This window comes from Hibiscus syriacus, unplaced genomic scaffold (assembly GCF_006381635.1).
Source record: "Hibiscus syriacus cultivar Baekdansim isolate YM2019G1 unplaced genomic scaffold, ASM638163v2 tig00020138_pilon, whole genome shotgun sequence".
Lineage (NCBI taxonomy): Eukaryota > Viridiplantae > Streptophyta > Magnoliopsida > Malvales > Malvaceae > Hibiscus > Hibiscus syriacus.
The window spans coordinates 767,621-786,333 of record NW_024062483.1 but is presented as its reverse complement, the minus strand read 5'-3'; positions in this window follow the sequence as shown (position 1 = coordinate 786,333).

Sequence of the window (18,713 nt, the reverse complement as noted above, 5' to 3'; positions counted from 1 at the left end):
TAATACTTAAAAAGGTCCATCTCCTTGAGGCATCAATTTTGACTTGCGTTGAGCTAGGAACCTTTCTTTCCTTATATGCAGTCAAAACCAATCTTCTGGTTCAAAAGTGACTCGTTTGCGTCCCTTGTTAGCTTGCTGCTCGTACTACCTTATTTTTTTCTCAATGTTTTCCTACACTTGTTGATGGAGCTTCTTAACAAATTTAACTTTGTTAAGTCCATCCTTGTTCAAAATTTGATCAGCGGGCAAGGGTAACAAATCCAATGGTGTCAAAGGATTTAATCCATTTACTACTTCAAAGGGTGAGCATTGTGGTAGTATGTGTGGATAATTTGTATGTAAATTCAACATGGGGGAAGACTCTCCTCCAACGCCCTTAAGTTCTTCTGAATGATTGTCTGTAGCAGCATGGATAATACTCTTTTTACCACTTCAGTTTAACCATTCGTTTGTGGATGACAAGTTATGAAAAATAGTAACTTGGTTATTATCTTACTTTATAAGCCTCTCCAAAAGTGGATTAAGAACTTCATATCCCAATCGGACACCATAGTCCTTGGTACGCCATGGAATCTCATGATCTCCCTAAAATATAAGTTAGCAATATGTAAGGCATCATTAGTCTTGTTACAAGGACTAAAATGAGCCATCTTTGAAAACCTACCCACTACTAAAAAAATGAAGTCCTTATTATTCTTTGTATGAGGAATTTCTAATACAAAGTCCATAGATATATCCATCCAAGGTGCTTCCGGAATAAGTAACAGACTGTAAAGTCCATGGGGCTTGACTTTCGACTTGGTCTTCCTACAAGTGATGCAACGTTCACATATTCTTTCCACATCTCGCTTCATCTTGGGCTAATATAAGTGTTCTTGAAGTATGCCCAATGTTTTAGTGATTCCAAAGTGTCCCATTAATCCACCTACATGGGCTTCTTTAATGAGCAACCACGTATGAAACCTTGTGGAATACACATATTCCATTCCTTGTATAGATATCCATCATCCCTACAAAACTTGTCATTTTCACCATTATCACATGTTTTATAAATCACCCCAAAATCAAGATCAGATTCATAAAGTTCTTTGATGAAAGCAAAACATAACAATTTAGAATTTAAGGTATTAAGAAGAATGTACCTCTATGACAATACATCAACAACGACATTCTCCTTACATTTTTTTTATAATTAATCACATATGTGAAAGCTTCAAGGAACTCTACCCATTTGATATGTCTCTTGTTGAGCTTATGTTTCCCTTTGATGTGCTTTAACACCTCATGATCCGTGTGAATGATAAACTCCTTGGGCCAAAGGTAATGCTTCCATGTTTCCAAAACCCTAATAGGTGAATACAACTTATTATCTTAGGTTGCATAGTTTAGTGTAGCAAAACTTAACTTCTTGCTAAAGTAGGTTATGGGGCATTTTTCTTGTGATAGAACTGCTCTAATCCCTAAACTTAATGTATCACATTCAACTTCACAGATTTTAGTAAAATCAGGTAAGGTAAGTAATGGGGCATGAGTTAAACAACCTTTAATGGCATTAAAGGACTTCTCTTGATCTTCCCCCCAAAAGAAGTTGGAATTCTTCTTGATAACTCCAAATAAAGGGGAAGCTAAGGTGCTGAAATTGAGAACAAATCCTCGGTAGAAACTAGCTAATATGTGGAAACTCCTCACTTGGATAATGCTAGTAGGTTCTGGCCATTGCTCAATTGCATTAACCTTTTCTTGATCCATTTATAATCCTTCAGAACTCACGACAAAACCTACGAAAAATGTACATTGTTAGTACAAAATGTACATTGTTGAGTCAATCGATCGGATGAATTAGTCAAGAGGGGTGAATTGACAATTAAAATTTTGGTGGAAGCTTTGACAGAAAATAGAAATAATTTGCAGAACGATTTAGAGTGGTTCGACTTTCTCAACCAAAGTCTACGTCCACTAGCTCAAGAATTATACCCCAAATTCTTGAGACACTATATTCTCAAAGAGAAACTTACAAACTTAGAAAAACACCTCACAAGGTAAGATGTTTGCACAATTCTAGAACAAAGAAAGAACACTAAAAATGAATACAATTGAACACAAATTGTGTTCTTCAAAGCAAAAATAATATTAAATGGATGTTGGCTTTGAATTGCTCAAACTTGTTGTTTAAGGCTTTCTCTTTTGTTTTTCTTGGTTCTCTTATTGACCAAGGGCTTTAAGACTTGTTTAAATACTCATCAGATCAATTATAATTGTTGGGGATGATCATGAAGTCAATAGAGACGTTGTAGTGTGAAATCCACTTGAAAAGTCTGTTGGGAGCGTATGGGTATCGGTACTCCTTCATAGGGGTATCGATACTACCTGTATAAAATTCAAATATTTCGATCATTGCAAAACCAACGGTATTGATACCTCTAAAAGTGTATTGATACTACTATGTAAAGTAGTATCGATACCAGTCATGGTATCAGTACCCTGTTTGCGTTATGTTATTTCTCAGAGTTAAAAACAAAGGAGTAGTATCGGTACCATTAGCTATGGTATCGGTACTACTATATATAAGGGTATCTATACCGTGTAGGGTATCAGTACCTCTTTTGCATTCGATGTTTGGGGGCTATCGATACTGTTAAGGCAGAATCAGTACTACCCTATTTAAAACTCAATTTTGACTTGATTATGGTTCGAAATACTTTGTAAAAATTGTATCAAAAATATTTTAACTATAAATCTCAAATTTTCATTTAGTAAGGAGTAAAAATTGACATTTTAAAACTTGAAGTAATATTTGTAATATTCAAATAATTTAATCTAATATAATATTTGAATCAAATATAAAATCTTAAAATTAATTAGCACTTTATTTGCTATATCGAAATATCAAAATGTTTTCAACAATCTCCCCCTTTTCGATATAACAAAACATTTTAGAAATTTTAAGATTTTGTTTTTGAAAAATAATTTTGAAAAATTTACTACTCCCCCTTACTATAAGCTTTCTCCCCCCTTTTTGTTAAATCAAAAAGACTCTATAAATGATTAAACAAGATAGCCAAATGATTATATGTATATAGCTGCTAAGATCAAGCCAAGAGAAATATTAGCCATTAGTCCACATAATCAATATTCATAAACAATATGTAATTGAGATTGGTCATAATTAAACTAAGATGTAAAAGATGCATGAACTAATGAAAAAATTATGCAATTAAGTTCAAAATAATGAACATTTAAAAATCAAACATTCAAAACACACAATATCCAAACAACCAAAATATCCACACAAAAAAAAAGCAAAATGTTAAGACGATGTTAGGTTCAAAAGATAGTTCATCCTAAAGAAAACACTAGCAAGAAAGGTCATTCATCCGTAGGAGGATCAGGATCGGATAGACGTGCTCTAAGGAAGCAACATCGCGAGTAAGTTTGTCGAGTCTCTCATCTACTGCATTAAATCTATGATCCATTACTTCGCGTTGAGCTCGATTTTCCCTTTGATTCTCCAACTGTTGAGTTCCCATAGCAGTTAAATGGGACTCCAAGGATGAGAATCTCAAGTCCAATGTCTCCATAAAAGACTGAAAGTATGGATGCATTGTACTGTCTTGCCGGGCTGGTTCGTCTTCTGGTTGATTTACGAGATCGTCGACATCCCGTAAAAGATCTTCAAGCTCTTGAGCCAGAGCCGGAGCAACTTGTGAAGAGCTAGCACCCGGAGTTTCTTCGTTGAGCGAACCCATTGGCCTTTTTCTCCATTCCATCCCAATTTTTGAAGAGATTTTAGGTTTATTTCAGTTCCTAAAGGGATGACAACATCAAGGTCTACCTTAAGACCGAATCTCATGAACATATTACTAAGTAGGAAACCATAAACTAAAGTTTCAACTCATTTTGAAGGAATGTCGTTTACGGTGTCTACTAGTTTCCCAAAGATAATTTGAGGGAGATTTATTTTCTTATTATGTTGGATACAATGGACCCACCATAAGTCAAGAGCTCTAAAAGTAGAGTATTTTCCTCCAGTTGGTCTAAACCACTAAGAGATCATAAGATGAAGGAAACGTTCTTGGTACTCTAAAACACTCACACTCGACTTAACTTCATAAAGAGAAGGCACTAAATCTCTCTCATTATCTGCCCCTTGATTATCTAATCCAAAGGTTGCAACTATGCAATCTGAGTCTATGGTAATGTATTGGCCCAAGAGATAGGACCGAATACTTTTGGCGGTTGGGACTCCTTTTGTAGGCAAACGAAATTTGAATAGAAAATGCGTACGAGTTGTTGATAGACAATTGGTTTAAGTTTAAATAAGTTATCAAACTTCCATGCTTTAAGGGTAGGGAGGTATTTGAATTTCATTTCTTCCATGGCTGGTAAAGATAGGATAAGCTATTCCCTAATGTTGTATAACTTAAAATGTGTAACATACATAGTGTAGAGACCCCTACGGTTAGGTTCGTTAAAGCAAGAATTGAGAATATTCATTTCGGGTTCATTAGGAATTGGATTTGGATTAGGACGTGGAATAGGAGGTGGGTTTTGTGGTTGGTTGGATCGACTAGACCTAGGACGTTTATGAGATTGAGACATGGTTTAAATCGAAATATGATGTGATACCTGTAATTAAACAACATATGTATGCAACACAATTAATCCCAAAACTCAATACGAGTCCTCAATATTCAAGGTTATCTAACATTAGTGTCTAATGGGCAAATTTGAAAACTATTTTGAAAACTAAGTTTGAAAAATTATAATATGTATAGTTCTCATTAAAACAATATAATTAAATCAAAAACAACAATTAAAATTAAAAACATTTTTTTAATAATTTCAAAATTTAAAAAAATTAAAAAAATGTGTTTTTGATAAAATTAGTTGTAGATTCTAGTGTAAAACTATAATCTACGAAATGGCCGATCACTAATTTGAACTAGAACTATCTAAAACTAGTCTTATGTTCAAAAATCAATAAAATAGTATTTTAGAAAAATTTACCTTGAAAAATAGGATTGAGATGAATGTGTTGTTGTTTGCACGAGATTAATGATACTAGCAGGATTTGAAGTTGAAGAATGAAGGACTTTCGATTAGAAATTGTTGATTTAGAGCAATGTGGAGATTTGAGTAGAGAGAGTAGAGGAATGTTGGGAGTGTTTGAAAAGAGGGTTTTTGGAAAAATGTGGTATTTTTAGGGATTTATAGCCTAAACCCGACAGGTGATATCGGTACTCTTCAAGGAGTATCGATACTTCAAGGCTTTTTCACGTATCGATACCCATTGAAGAAGTATCAGTACTGTTTAGAACAATATCGATACCTATTGAAGAAGTATCAGTACTGTTTAGAACAATATCGATACCTATTGAAGAAGTATCGATACTATGCTAGTAGTATCGATACCTAGCAAGAGAAGTATCGATACTGGGTGACCATTATCGATACCAAATGGACAAAATGGTTAAAAATATGAATTTAAACACTTTGCATGCAAAATTAGTCAGCTCTAGTGGTATTGGCAACTCATATTATGAAAATTAATTATGTTCAATCAATCAAATCACACTTAAGCCTAATTTGAACATATTTTTAATTTTCACTAAAAATCATAAACTCCCCCTAACTATTAGCATAGAAGGTATTTAAAAATGTCATTTTTTTACATGCATTTTTCTTTTATTCATAAAAGTGCTAAAATGATTTTAAACACAAAATCAAGGTAGGTTTGTTAGACCTAATTCTCTCCTAAGTGTCCAAAATCGTTCTTTATCCGAAGGTTTTGTAAAAATATCCGCTAATTGGTGAAAAAAATCTACATATTCTATAACTACATCTTCTTTTGTGACATGATCTCTAATGAAATGATGTCTAATTTCAATGTGCAAAATATCTTTTGTGTTGGATGGGATTTTTAGTGAGACAAATAGCACTTGTATTGCCACACTTGATAGAATGGTACCTACTTCGATTCCATAGTCTAAAAGTTGTTGTTTCATCCATAAAATTTGTGCACAACAACTAACGGCTGAAATGTATTATGCTTCAGTGGTAAATAATGCAACACTATTTCGTTTCTTTGAAAACAAAGAAATTAGTACGTTTCCTAGGAATTGACAAGTATCGGAGGTGTTTTTCCTATATATTTTGTATCCTCCATAATCCGCATCCGAGAAGGCATGCAAGCTAAAGCTAGAGTCTCTAGGATACCAAAGTCCTATACTGGGAGTGTCCTTAAGGTATCTAAAGATTCTCTTAATGGCTTATAGATGTTATTCCTTAGGACATGATTGAAATCTAGCACATAAGCAAACATTAAACATAATGTCCAGCCTACTTGCGGTTAGATAAAGCAAAGAACCAATCATAGACATATAGAGGTTAACATCAACACATTTACCTCCTTGATCTTTGTCAAACTTTGTAGATAAACTCATAGGAGTGGCTTGGGGTTTCACATTCTCCAATCCAAACTTTTTGAGCATATCTTGAACTTACTTTGCTTGATTGATGAAGATGCCATCTTTCATTTGCTTGATTTGGAGCCCCAAGAAAAATGAAAGATCTCCCATCATGCTCATCTCAAATTCACCTTGCATTAGCTTAGAAAATTCTTGGCAAAGAGCATCATTAGTAGAACCAAATATTATATCATCAACATAAATTTGAACTACTAATAAATCTTTACCTTTTCATTTCAAAAACAATGTAATGTCAACCTTCCCTTTGAAAAAACATTTTTCAATTAAAAAATTTGATAATCTTTCATACCAAGCTCTAGGAGCTTGTTTTAAACCATATTGTGTTTATGTCAATTTAAAAACATGATTTGGAAATTTAGAATCTTCAAAACTAGGAGGTAGTTCCACATGGACTTCTTGTTTTATAAAACCATTCAAAAATGCACTTTTAACATCAATTTGATATAATTTAAATTCATTGAAACATGCAAATGCCAACAACATTCTAATTGCTTTCATCCTACCTACGGGTGCATATGTTTCATCAAAATCTATTCCTTCTTCTTGAGTATACCCTTGAGAAACAAGTCTAGCCTTATTCCTCACTATGTTACCACTTTCATCTAGCTTATTCCTAAACACCCATTTAGTACCTATAGTAGATTTATTACTTGGCCTTTCAACTAATGTCCATACTTTACTTATCTCAAATTGAGTTAACTCTTCTTGCATAGCCATAATCCAATTTTCATTAGTTAATGCTTCTTTAACATTTTTAGGCTCTATGCATTAGATAAATTCAACATAATTACAAATATTCCTAAGAGAAGATCAAGTAGTTGCCCCTTTGGATGGATCACCTAAAATTTCACCATCCTTGACATAGTTGTACTCTATTGGGTATGTGACTTCCCTTTCTTCAATGGTTAGATTCTTGAAGGCATCTTGTGTGTCCTTATCCTTCACTTCTTCCTTTGATGATGATTCTACCATGTCATTTGTATTCAATATACCTATTTCAACATCAACACAAGATTCTTTCCTCGGAAGGGGATTATCATTGAAAACAACATGGATAGACTCTTCTACCACTAAAGTTGTTTTATTAAATACACGATAAGCTTTAGAATTCAAGGAATAACCCAGAAAAAATCCTTTATCACTTTTAGCATCAAATTTTCCAAGGTTGTCTTTAACGTTGTTTAAAACAAAACATTTGCATCAAAAAGAATGAAAATAACTAATGTTAAGTTTTTATTTTGAAAATTTCATATGGAGTTTTCTTTAAAATAGGCCTAATCATTACTAGGCTAATTACATTACAAACAGTATTTGTGGCTTCCGGCCAAAAATATTTTGGCAAATTATTTTCACAAAGCATGGTTCTAGCCATTTCTTCTAAAGTTCGATTTTTCCTCTCAACAACTCCATTTTGTTGAGGGGTTTCTAGGTGCTGAAAAATTATGGCTAATCCCATTTGAATTACAAAACTCAGTAAATCCAAGATTTTCAAATTCAGTACCATGATCACTCCTAACACTTGAAATGAAATAACCTTTTTCATTTTGGATTATTTTTGAAAAAGTGATAAAATTCTCTAAAGATTCATCTTTATTACTTAAGAATAGAACCCAAGTAAATCTAGAATAGTCAACAACCAATATAAAAGCATATTGTTTTCCACCCAAGCTAGTTGTTCTAATTGGCCCAAAAAGATCTATGTGGATCAATTGTAATACTCTACTAGTTGATACATCATTAATGGATTTAAAGGAAGCTCTCTTATGTTTTCCTTTTTTACATGCATCACAGATTTTATCATAATCAAATTTTAGTTTTGGAAAACCTCTTACTAAATTGCCTTGAGTCTTTGTAAAACACTCATGCTTATATATCCTAGTCTCTTATGCCAACTATCATGCTCATAATTGGAAACTAGACATAAATCATGTTGATTGAATCTAAATGCACCATGTATATGTTTCCTATTCTATGACCAATAAGCATAATCCTATTAGATGCAATGTCAACAACTTTACAACCGTTTGATTCAAACAAGACATTGTATCTTTATCACACAACTGACTAATACTTAATAGATTATGCTTTAACCCATTTACATATAAAACATTTTCTACTTGTATGGAAGAGCTATTACCTATAGTACCTATACCTTCTATGTAACCTTTTGAGTTGTCACCAAAGGTTACCATTCCTCCATTTTTGTCGTTAAGCTTTGTAAATCGACTCTTGTCTCCGATCATATGTCTTGAGCATCCATTATCAAGGTACCATGAATTTGAGCTTGTATTTCGTGCCTTGAAGCAATGCTCCTTTTCCTACAAATATAGATTAATTTTATTTTTGGTACTCAAATTCTTTTGGGTCCATATTCATTAGTTCCTAAAAGCCTTGTCCCCTTAGGTATCCGTTTATTTAGGATATCCTTATCTTTAGTAGCATTGAGTTCTTTGGGAACCCATATACTCCTAATGATATTACCATTCGAGGTTCTTTGGGGGCCTCTATGATTGTAAGATTTAAAGTTCTTTCTAATATAGTTGGATTTTGAATTTTCTCATTTTTCAAAACGTTTTGATCCAACTTTATCAAAAAAAGCTTTAAGATCATCAACTTTCTTTTGATGATCTTTATTAACTCTTGAAAGTAAGTTTTGTAAATAAGAATTTTGTTTCTCAAAATGTTTTATTTTGACTTGCAAATCTTTAATCTTACTTTCGAGTTCACTGTTGGTATTGGATATGAGATATTTTTCATTTTTCAATTTTGAAGTGTCTTTCTTGTATTTTGAAAATAACTTCTCATAATCCGAAGACAAACCATTATATTCCTCTAATAACTCATCAAATGAATAATCTTCTAAATTAGATGAGTTAGAGGTTACATGAGAATCCTCCTAAGTGGCCATTAAGCATAAGTTTACTACTTCTTGTTCCTCTTCATCGGATGATTCATCATCGCTCCAAGTAGCCACGTGTGCTTTATGTTTCTTCTTTGAAATACCATTCTTCTTCAATTGTGGGCAATCATATTTAACATGCCCAGTCTTTTTGCACTTATAGCAAATGATTGGGTCATTCTCCTTGGACTCATTTTTGAAACCTTCATTTCGTTGGAATTTTGTTCCTCTATTTGGCTTCATTAATTTTCTGAGTCTTCTTAAAAGCAATGTCATTTCTTCATCCTCGTTATCATCAGAGTCATTCTCATTTTTGGTGGATTTGAGAGCAACTCCAACGTTTTTCTTTTTCTCTATCTCATTCTTTGTATCATCCTTTTTCTCATGATCTACCTCATCTTGAATCATCATTTCATGAGGGAGGAGAGAAACAATGAGCTTATTGAGAGTTAAAGACTTTAGGTTTTTAGCTTCGATAATTGTAGTCTTCTTTGATTACCAATCTTTTGGAAGAAAATAAATTATCTTCCTCACAAGTTTCTCATTAGGGATTATTTCTTCGAATCCCTTGAGACCGTTGAAAATTACGGAAAATCTATCCGTCATAGCTTTGATATCTTCATCCGGTTTCATCTTAAAATTTTCATAACTATGGTTAAGAATACTAATTTTGGTTTCTTTTACCTCGTCAGTTCCTTCATGTGTGACTTGAAGTTTTTCCCATATTTCCTTGGAGGTTGAACAAGATGATATTCTCCCGTATTCATCTGGTCCAAGTACACAGAAAAGAATATGAATTGCTTTCGAGTTGAGATGTAATAATCTCGTCTCTTCTTCACTCCACATTTCTGGTTCTGTGGATGGTTCAAAGTATCTCTCATCATTATTTTCTATGTACCCATGTCACTAGCTTGAATGAAGAACTTCATCTATTCTTACAATAGGCATAGTTAGCTCCATTGAAGAAGGAGGCTTATTGACAGGCTGAGAATCAAGAACGAAGTCGAAGTTTGATGTAGAGTCCATTGATGACTTGAATATTGATTGAACTCTTCCCGAATCTTCTCAAGAGGTGGCAAAACCTTCAAATGAGACAAAATCTGATACCAATTGTTGAGTCAATCGATCGGATGAATTAGCCAAGAGGGGGTGAATTGACAATTAAAATTTTGGTGTAAGATTTGACAGAAAATATAAATAATTTGCACAACGATTTAGAGTGGTTCGACTTTCTCAACCAAAGTCTACGTCCACTACCTTATCTATCCATACTAAGGATTTTCCACAAATTCACTAATTTGTCTTTTTTAGGACAAAAAGTAACCTTACAATTCCCTCAAGAATTATACCCCAAATTCTTGAGACACTCTTCTCAAAGAGAAAATTACAACTTGCAAACTTAGAAGAAAAAACTCACAAGGTAAGATGTTTGCACAATTCTAGAACAAAGAAAGAACACTAACAAATGAATACAATTGAGCACAAATTGTGTTCTTGAAAGCAAAATGAATATTGAATGAGCGTTGGCTTTTAATTGCTCAAACTTGTTGTTTAAGGCTTTCTCTTTTGTTTTTCTAGCTTCTTTTATTCACCAAGGGCTTCAAGACTTGTTTAAATACTCCTCAGATCAATTATAATCGTTGGGGATGATCATGGAGTCAATAGAGCCGTTGTAGTGTGAAATCCACTTGAAAAGTTTGTTGGGAGCGTATGGGTATCGATACTCTTTCATAGGGGTAACGATACTACCTGTATAAAATTCAAATATTTCGATCATTGTAAAATCAACGGTATCGATATCTCTAAAGGAGTATCGATACTACTATGTAAAGTAGTATTGATACCGGTCATGGTATCGATACCCTATTTTCATTTTATTATTTCTCAGAGTCAAAAACAAAGGAGTAGCATCGGTACCATTGGATATGGTATCGATACTACTATATATAAGAGTATCTACACCGTGTAGGGTATCAGTACCTTTTTTGCATTTGATGTTTGGGGGTATCGAACTGTTAAGGCAGTATCGGTACTACCCTATTTAAAACTCAATTTTGACTCGATTATGGTTAGAAATACTTTGTAAAAATTGCATCAAAAATATTTTAAGTATAGATCTCAAATTTTCATTTAGTAAGGAGTATAAATTGATATTTTAAAACTTGGAGTAATATTTGTAATATTCGAATAATTTAATCGAATATAATAATTGAATCGAATATAAAATCTTAAAATTAATTAACATTTTATTGGTTATATCGAAACATCAAAATGTTTTCAACACATTTTTAATCCTTCAGAACTCACGACAAAACCTACGAAAATAACATTGTTAGTGCAAAATGTACATTTTTGCAAGCTGGCATAAAGCTTTTCTTTCCTCAAAACATCCAAAACTGACATGAGATGTTAAGCATGTTCATCCAAAGATTTTCTATATATGAGGATATTGTCGTCACCATTTTTCACCCGGTACATCGAAAAATAGATGTACTGCATAACTTTCAAGGAATGACATTTTTTTTAAATTCAATTAATTCAGATTAGATTGGAGTCACCATCAACCTTTTGGTTAGGTATGCTGAATATCGAGAAAACATCTTTTAAACAAATTTTAGAAAAATCATTTAAAGAAGAAAATTGGTTTGCGTTTAACAAAAAATTCATTTTTAATGATTCGAGAGTGGGTTACGCGTGGGGAAGGTAGGCACCCCCAAAGCGCCCAAGATTGGTACCTCTTGATTATACATTGTTGAAAACGATGAAATTTTACAATTTTGAACTCAAAATTTTTTAAATTACGATCCTTTTTATTTTAATTTCTTTTTTGGAATGAGTGAATTCATTTTTTAAAATATTTGATTCGATGAAAGATTCAATTCAATTGATTTTATTTAAACATGATGTTCTTTTGCTACATGAATTAACAAAATTTGCAATCCATTTACGTTGGACGTAATTTCGTTAGCTCATGACGCAAGACAACATTGCCTTGGAATCTTGTGGAAAATGAGTAATCAAATGCACGATTTATGAGTGCAATAGTAATAAATGTAATGTACAAAATAGATGAAATATCCACGTAACATGACAAATAAAATAATAAATGATAAAATATAATTTTTATTCGAATAACCCTTGGAAAGGGCACTCCAGGTCTTTGGAGGTCTTTCATAAGTTAATCGAACAACCAAATATTTTAAAGCTTTTCAAAATATCGAAAAGATCGCCTTGTTAAAAATACATTATGTAGATATTTAAATATATATAAAAAAAATTATCTTTAATAAAAAATATATTGATATTTATAAAAACAAATACAACATATAAATAGATTATTAAGATAAATAAATATAAGCTTGAAACATAAATAAAAAATGTGTTCTTTATATATATATATATATACACACACGTAAACACATACGTAATTTAGGATTAACAATACATAAAATTAATTTAACAAAACAATTTAAGTTAGATACGTACTCCTTTAAAGAATAAGAAATGAACATAAGGCTTAATCAAAGTAAATAAATAAAATATATATAATCATTATGGGATTAATCCCATTTTATTTCCTAATGATTTTACAAAATTAGTGACTAAAATGAATCCACAACAAAACACCAACACTCAAAGGTATAAACATACATATAAAATAACACAATGACTAAATTTAAAATACTAAAAATACAAGAAAAATATCGAATTATGCATTCATATTATTCTATACTAAAACAGTGGTTAAAACAATCACAAATAAATCTATAAGGTCTTAATATATAAATACAACAATTTTGAGCAATATTACAATTAAGGACTAAAATATAACAATGTTAAATTAATGAATTAAACTAGCCATTTAACCAAATGATATTAGTAAAGCATATGGTGACAAAAATGTAAAAATGATAAAACTCGAAGTTAAAACTCAAAAATAACCCACGTTTCATTTAAGGATTGAAATGGAAACTTACAAAACTCGGATGACCTGGACCACGATTTACCCCACGCACTGAAACATGTTACCCTACCTTACTTTAAATAGTATCATTTTACAACAGCAGGGAGGGCACCAAAACAATGCCGTTTTGATGGGCCTATAAATAGGCTCCTTTAGTTTTTTTTTTCATTTTTTACATCTTCTCTTCTATGTATACCCTAATTTCTCTGTCCATTCTCTCTAAACTGGGAGTGCCCGGTGGTAGCGCCGTTCGTCGTCAGCCACCATGCTGACCACCTTTACTAGTGGCCGTTGGGCACCAAACTTCACCGGGTGGCTCATCTCTGCATGGTGAGTGTGGATCAGGGCTTCAATTCGTGAGATTCAACCTCCTTCCCCGTGAAACGGGCTGAGAACTCCTCGGCTTCCAGGGGTTTCTCTGGACCTTCTTATCGTTCAGATTAACTAACATAGATTCCCATCACCGACAAGAGGCTTTGACCAAACATTAAGCTTATTCTCTTTTGATTATTTTTTTTTTTGGTTTTCTGTGTTTTTTTCAAATATGCTCTCCTTTTTTATCCTTTTCTCCTTTTTTTGTGTAGTTGCTACATGCTATAAAATGGCCAACGTTGCTCGTGTGTTTGGTGGTGATTAGATAGAGGAGTATGTCTATGGCAGGGGTGTTTGGTTGGTTTAGAAACATAGATTAGGTGTGATTTGTTTTTTATTAGATTTGATTTCTTATTTATTATTTGATTTGGTTTGATCTGCTGAGATTTGGAACAAGTAATTTTGTTGAGGCGACCGATGACAGTAACAACGGTGGCAGTAGTGGAGGTAGAGGAGAGGCGGCGTTGGAAACTAGGGTAGTTAAGGTTTTTAGGGTTGGGTCAGTTTAGGGTTGATTTGGGTTAAAGTGTAAATAGGCTGGCTGGGTTTGTAATTTGGCTTGGGCCTAGGTTGTTGGCTTTGTAATTGGGCCCGAGTTATGTAATAATAATAATAATAATAATAATAATAAGATATAACACAAACAAATGGTGATTACAACTGCCCTTCTTTATTCGTTGCTGTAGAACGGGAATAGAGCAAAGATATAAAGCACCATTTTTCGGGTGTGATCACTGTTCTTAGAGCTACAAGTTCTTCTCATTAGGAACTCGTCGCTGGGGATGACAATCCACTTCCTTCTGTGATGGATGAGACATGGTTGAACAAGTTCTTCTCATCATGAATTTCTTCAGGTGGGAAAGGTTGATCCACCTCCTTTTGTGATGGAATCGAGCAAAGGTTGAACAAGTTCTTTTCATTATGAACTTATTCTATCAAAAACATTGACCCAACTCCTTATATGATGGAATCAAACGTAGTGTTGGTTCTTATCCAACTCCTTATGTGATGGTATCGAGTGCGTTGAACAAGTTCTTCTAAATTATGAACTTCTTCTCTTAGAAATGTTGACCCGACTCCTTATGTGAAGGAATAAAATGTAGTGATGGTCCTGATGCAACTCCTTATGTGATGGAATCGAGTGCGTTAAACAAGTTCTTCTTATTATGAACTTCTTAACTAGCAATGTTGACTCACCTCCTTATGTAATAGATTCAAACAAAGTGATGTTGCTGATCCAACTCCTTATGTGATAGAATCAAATGTAGTGCTAGTGCTGATCCAACTCCTTATGTGATGGAATTGAGCGCGTTGAACAAGTTCTTCTCATTCTGAGCTTCGGCATTGGAAATGTTGATCCATCTCCTTTTGTAATGGATTCGAACAAAGTTATGATACTGATCCAACTCCTTATGTGATGGAATCAAACAAAGTTTGAACAAGTTCTTCTCATTATGAACTTATTCTCCCTCATCGGATGAGTTCTTCTCATTATGAACCCTTCCCTGAATGTAGTGACCCGAAAGTCCTCAAGTCTTTGCTGAGATCCACTTCTTTCAATGGTGAAAAGTTGGATTAAATCTTTACTGAAATTTCGTTCTCGTGCATGAAATCATGAAGTAAAATCTTTGTAGACTTTTTGAATTCCTGTAAAATATTCAAAACTTAACGAGAAATGAATGTATGTTTCTCTTTTACAAATGCCTAAATATGCATACATGATGTCCTTTGCGTTCCAAATTCTATTGTCTAGTGAATCTTTACTTCTTTATCTTCGCTAAGTTTTCGTCTTTGTTGGGGAAATTTTGGAAATGATATTTTTCATTCGCATTGAACCGATATGGCTATTTTCAAGTAGATGCTTGACTTATCTACACGAAAAAGTCAAGTTGAAGAAATATATTACTGAGAAGGTTTATAGGGAAATAATCCTAAGAAGGACTCAAACGACATTATAGAGAAATGGTCCTAAGAAGGTCAAAATAGTTTATCAAAATAGATTTTACATGCCTCCTATTGAGATGGAAATAAAAAATTTATCATGTTTGTATGAAATGATGAATGTATGATGCAAATATGCAACTGTTGGGAATGGTTGCAAGAGCAATCTTCATACTCTTCCTAGTTCAACTATCTTCATTCTCTATCATACCTAAGTACATTCTTGCAAATCTTGACTTGTGAATGGGCGCATCTTGCCCTAGTAAATTTTGGACCTTGCTAAATTTGGCTTATTCTACATTAACTTGTGTAGAAATCAAATAGAGCTTTCATCCTTAGCAAAAGGTTTGAAAAGATAATCTGTCATTTTAAGTTTTGGAGATTGTGTACGCGTTGCTACTTTATTACAAATAATTAATAGCTATTATATAGAATTAACCACCGCAAAAACTGACAGAGTGTTCACGTTCCCTGACAAGTTCTACGATACAACCATGCCAAGGATGGTAGTTGAAACCTTTGAAACAACCAGAATTGAAGGTGTTTGCTCAATTGATAACATCGAATTCAATCTTCTAAGCTTTGTATTGATTTTTCAAAGTTCTATCACCCATTTAGCAGAAAGAGAACTTCCCCGTTATCCATTTTAATCTTGCAGCAGACGGAACACAACATTTCAATTGAGTGAATTAGAATTTATATAAACCATACATGATTGATTCAACATCTTAATTACTGGTATGGGAAGCATTTATCATTTCCTGTGGCTTCAACATTAATGCACGACAAACCACTAGAATAATGCAATTGTATGTTACGATACCCGAAGGACTTATCATCGAGTAACTTTCGAAAATCAAACTTGTCTTCTTAAAAAAATTTATTTACAGTTATCATCAAGAAACCCCTAAAAATTAGGCTTAGCTTCTTTAAAAATTCATTTAAAGACATCAAGAAACCCCTAAATATCAAGCTTAGCTTCTTTCAAAATCTATTTGTAAACATCAAGAAACCCCTAAAAATTAGGCTTAGCTCCTTTAAAAATTCATCTGAAAACATCAAGAAACCCCTAAAAATCAGGCTCAACTTCTTTCAAAATTCATTTGAAGATATCAAGAAACCCCTGAAAACCAGGCTTAGCTTCTTTCAAAATTCATTTGAACACATCATATTGTTTGGGTAACATGCCCCCACATCAAAGTAATGATTCTTCTTGATTGGGTTCCTCATCCTTGAGGCTTAGCCACTTTGAACTAAATTCCGTCCATTCGAGGCTTGAATTATGATTTTTCTTCGCTCTTTTATTTTTTTTGAACAATATGTAAAAATAGACCTTGATGCATGAAATGTGAATGCAATACATATGTATCTATTTGCAATGCATAATGTTCCTATATACAGAAATGTTGATAATCAGTTCTTCTTCTAGCTTCAAAGTGGATAATTTAATCTTCCTTCACATGATCACTATTGAATGAATCCTGCCTCAATAACGACATGTCAACTTGTCAGCCTAAACTTGCATTTTCTAAGAAGTAATATGATTATCTTGTGCAATCATATATTTTTTTGTCATCTATCTTTGGTTTCTTCATTACAGTCTTAGAAGAAGTGCTCACTTATAATTCTACTTTAAGTCAGGCATATGGTCTTGATGCCTTTTTCTGGCTTTAATTAAATGGTATTAGAAACGCTTCAAGGTAAACTTTTCTTGTCCTCATTATGCTCTTTGCACTCCAAAAGTGAGGCTCATTCACCATATCTTCTTGATTTAAATCTTGTTATCTCAGTGAGATCTGGTTTTGGTAATACCTCAATGTGGGTATTCATGGCTCTCTTCATGCCAAAATATCTTAATCTCGAATGGCTCTGATAACTCCGTAAAAAGACATAATTCCTAGTCTTTTCACTTAAGTTATTGCTCATCTAAACAAAATATGCACTGCATTTTTAGTTGCATATAGGTTATATTAGCCTGTGGTGGATAAAGTTTTGCTTAGGCAAGATTTATTTGGTTTGACTAATGTTGCTGAAGAGAAAAGGTTGTTTGTGTTGTGTTTGTGCAGGAATCCTACAGAGGAAGAACATTTCAGTCGTGAAAATGAAAAATTGCAAAGGCCAGCAGAACTGATGAGAATGTGAAGAGCAGATTTATCTCGTCAAGTAAAGGTTTATTTGAGGAAGTCTGAAGCAGGTGTGGAGAAACTGTTTTTGTCACTCGCCAGCTGGATGACTTACTTTACGTGCTAGCAAGCCTTAATTATTCTGACAGCTGCCAGCCACCTTTCCTTTTTAAGTCTGGGCAATTAATAACGGCTAGTTAAGAAAACTCCAAAAGTAGACAAAGACCTAGGAGTTCTTTCCTTATAAATAACCAACCATAGCCGCCAAAAAGAGGAGGCAAGGAAGAAGAGAGAAGAGCTTTACCTAAGGCATGAGCAAGCAATTGCAGTGTTTTCCCACCGTCTACCCACTAACCTTCCTTGGTGTCCTCCATAGCCAGATGATAGCAGAGCGGTGATCAGGCCTCGAGAGAGGGTGATCACCAAGGTAGGCGCGGTGCTGATCAGGATTGTCGTGACAGAGCCCCCGGTTTTGGGAGTCGTTCTTCCTTTGTTTTTAACTCTTATTTTATTTGGGGTTGTATAAAATGTTGAATCTTGGATGATCTTTGATAGCACCATGAATGTTTTACTTGGTGTTAAACTTTGTTTTGCCTGAACAATATTTTTATCTTTATGAATGACGAATTATGTTTCGCTTATGACTGTTTTGCTCATAGTTTAAATATTTTACCTTAGCACTGTAAGAGCATCGAGAGATAGCCTTTTGTCTAGATAAGTGATTCTTAAATTCGAGTGAATTAAGATAGATCAACGTGAGCAATGGAATGAATCCGGGATGGTGAAGTTCTAACTTGTCTACCTTAGAGATAAGGAGTGAGTTTCAAACTACTAAAAGGGATAGATGCTAGAGTAAGAGAGACTACGTCTATAGTCAACACCGAGAGGTATTACCGTAGCAACCGTCTAAGAATACCTAGCAATCC